We start from the raw sequence: 3,803 nt of genomic DNA on the forward strand, positions 1-3,803 counted from the left end.
CTAAAACCCTCTGTAGTTTTCACATGTTCTAATAGATGACAGAAGAGTGATTCTAGTTTGCCTACACGCAAATCCTTTTGAAAACAGTAGGGTATGGCAATTTTGTTGTCAGGAGCAGAGTGGCGCAGCGGAAGCGTGCTGGGCCCATAACCCAGAGGTCGATGGATCGAAACCATCCTCTGCTAAACCTTTTTTTACTTAAATACATGCTCTGCTCCTACTTGAAGAAAAGTTGCCTCAACTCTATGCTAAAACACTCTGTATTTTTCACCTGATCTAATTTATGACAGGAGCACTTCAAATGTGCCTAAACGCAAGTCCTTTTGAAAAGTTGTGGGTATGGCAGTTTTGTTATCAGGAGCAGAGTGGCGCAGCGGAAGCGTGCTGGGCCCATAACCCAGAGGTCGATGGATCGAAACCATCCTCTGCTAAGACTGCTTCACTTATAAACATGCTGTGTTCTTACTTGAAGATAAGCTCACACATGTGCTCTTCATGTGTGCCTAAACACAAGTCCTTTTGAAAACACCTGTGAATTGGAGCTCTTCTATGGCGAGCAGAGTGGCGCAGCGGAAGCGTGCTGGGCCCATAACCCAGAGGTCGATGGATCGAAACCATCCTCTGCTAAGGCTTCTTCACTTATATACATGTTTTATCCCAAATAAAGAGCAACTTCCACATCCTGCTTGTTCGTTCAGAAAATCTGTGTGTATGCCTTATTCAAACGCCTCATTGACTAAGCCACCTGAATGAGATGGAGAATTAGTAGGGCAAGTGAGTCATGCCCCAGTAGCCTGTCGAAGTAGTCGTTCATCCGGATTACTTTGTGTGCTGGCCTTGTTAAAATGCCGATGCTGTTGTTGTCACTGAAGCCAAAGTAATCGGGGCACATGAGCGCAGGATTTTATCAGCCCCAGTGGCCTAATGGATAAGGCACTGGCCTCCTAAGCCAGGGATTGTGGGTTCGAGTCCCATCTGGGGTGGTTTACAGCAGAGTGGCGCAGCGGAAGCGTGCTGGGCCCATAACCCAGAGGTCGATGGATCGAAACCATCCTCTGCTAAGACTGCTTTACTTATGTACATGCTCTGTTCCTACTTGGAGAAAAGTCGCCTCAGCTGTGTGCTAAAACCCTCTGTAGTTTTCACATGTTCTAATAGATGACAGAAGAGCGATTCTAGTGTGCCTACACGCAAGTCATTTTGAAAACAGTAGGGTATGGCAAATTTGTTGTCAGGAGCAGAGTGGCGCAGCGGAAGCGTGCTGGGCCCATAACCCAGAGGTCGATGGATCGAAACCATCCTCTGCTAAACCTTTTTTTACTTAAATACATGCTCTGCTCCTACTTGAAGAAAAGTTGCCTCAACTCTATGCTAAAACACTCTGTATTTTTCACCTGATCTAATTTATGACAGGAGCACTTCAAATGTGCCTAAACGCAAGTCCTTTTGAAAAGTTGTGGGTATGGCAGTTTTGTTATCAGGAGCAGAGTGGCGCAGCGGAAGCGTGCTGGGCCCATAACCCAGAGGTCGATGGATCGAAACCATCCTCTGCTAAGACTGCTTCACTTATAAACATGCTGTGTTCTTACTTGAAGATAAGCTCACACATGTGCTCTTCATGTGTGCCTAAACACAAGTCCTTTTGAAAACACCTGTGAATTGGACTTCTTCTATGGCGAGCAGAGTGGCGCAGCGGAAGCGTGCTGGGCCCATAACCCAGAGGTCGATGGATCGTGCCTCAACCATCGATGGATCGATGCCTCAACCATCCTCTGCTAAGACTGCTTCACTTATAAACATGCTGTGTTCTTACTTGAAGATAAGCTCACACATGTGCTCTTCATGTGTGCCTAAACACAAGTCCTTTTGAAAACACCTGTGAATTGGAGCTCTTCTATGGCGAGCAGAGTGACGCAGCGGAAGCGTGCTGGGCCCATAACCCAGAGGTCGATGGATCGAAACCATCCTCTGCTAAGGCTTCTTCACTTATATACATGTTTTATCCAAATAAAGAGCAACTTCCACATCCTGCTTGTTCGTTCAGAAAATCTGTGTGTATGCCTTATTCAAACGCCTCATTGACTAAGCCACCTGAATGAGATGGAGAATTAGTAGGGCAAGTGAGTCATGCCCCAGTAGCCTGTCGAAGTAGTCGTTCATCCGGATTACTTTGTGTGCTGGCCTTGTTTAAATGCCGATGCTGTTGTTGTCACTGAAGCCAATGTAATCGGGGCACATGAGCGCAGGATTTTATCAGCCCCAGTGGCCTAATGGATAAGGCACTGGCCTCCTAAGCCAGGGATTGTGGGTTCGAGTCCCATCTGGGGTGGTTTACAGCAGAGTGGCGCAGCGGAAGCATGCTGGACCCATAACCCAGAGGTCGATGGATCGAAACCATCCTCTGCTAAGACTGCTTTACTTATGTACATGCTCTGTTCCTACTTGGAGAAAAGTCGCCTCAGCTGTTTGCTAAAACCCTCTGTAGTTTTCACATGTTCTAATAGATGACAGAAGAGCGATTCTAGTGTGCCTACACGCAAGTCCTTTTGAAAACAGTAGGGTATGGCAATTTTGTTGTCAGGAGCAGAGTGGCGCAGCGGAAGCGTGCTGGGCCCATAACCCAGAGGTCGATGGATCGAAACCATCCTCTGCTAAACCTTTTTTTACTTAAATACATGCTCTGCTCCTACTTGAAGAAAAGTTGCCTCAACTCTATGCTAAAACACTCTGTATTTTTCACCTGATCTAATTTATGACAGGAGCACTTCAAATGTGCCTAAACGCAAGTCCTTTTGAAAAGTTGTGGGTATGGCAGTTTTGTTATCAGGAGCAGAGTGGCGCAGCGGAAGCGTGCTGGGCCCATAACCCAGAGGTCGATGGATCGAAACCATCCTCTGCTAAGACTGCTTCACTTATAAACATGCTGTGTTCTTACTTGAAGATCAGCTCACACCTGTGCTCTTCATGTGTGCCTAAACACAAGTCCTTTTGAAAACACCTGTGAATTGGACTTCTTCTATGGCGAGCAGAGTGGCGCAGCGGAAGCGTGCTGGGCCCATAACCCAGAGGTCGATGGATCGAAACCATCCTCTGCTAAGACTGCTTCACTTATAAACATGCTGTGTTCTTACTTGAAGATAAGCTCACACATGTGCTCTTCATGTGTGCCTAAACACAAGTCCTTTTGAAAACACCTGTGAATTGGAGCTCTTCTATGGCGAGCAGAGTGGCGCAGCGGAAGCGTGCTGGGCCCATAACCCAGAGGTCGATGGATCGAAACCATCCTCTGCTAAGGCTTCTTCACTTATATACATGTTTTATCCCAAATAAAGAGCAACTTCCACATCCTGCTTGTTCGTTCAGAAAATCTGTGTGTATGCCTTATTCAAACGCCTCATTGACTAAGCCACCTGAATGAGATGGAGAATTAGTAGGGCAAGTGAGTCATGCCCCAGTAGCCTGTCGAAGTAGTCGTTCATCCGGATTACTTTGTGTGCTGGCCTTGTTTAAATGCCGATGCTGTTGTTGTCACTGAAGCCAATGTAATCGGGGCACATGAGCGCAGGATTTTATCAGCCCCAGTGGCCTAATGGATAAGGCACTGGCCTCCTAAGCCAGGGATTGTGGGTTCGAGTCCCATCTGGGGTGGTTTACAGCAGAGTGGCGCAGCGGAAGCGTGCTGGGCCCATAACCCAGAGGTCGATGGATCGAAACCATCCTCTGCTAAGACTGCTTTACTTATGTACATGCTCTGTTCCTACTTGGAGAAAAGTCGCCTCAGCTGTTTGCTAAAACCCTCTGTA

Source organism: Abramis brama (genome assembly GCF_963993115.1).
Source record: "Abramis brama genome assembly, chromosome: 8".
Taxonomy (NCBI): Eukaryota; Metazoa; Chordata; class Actinopteri; order Cypriniformes; family Leuciscidae; genus Abramis; species Abramis brama.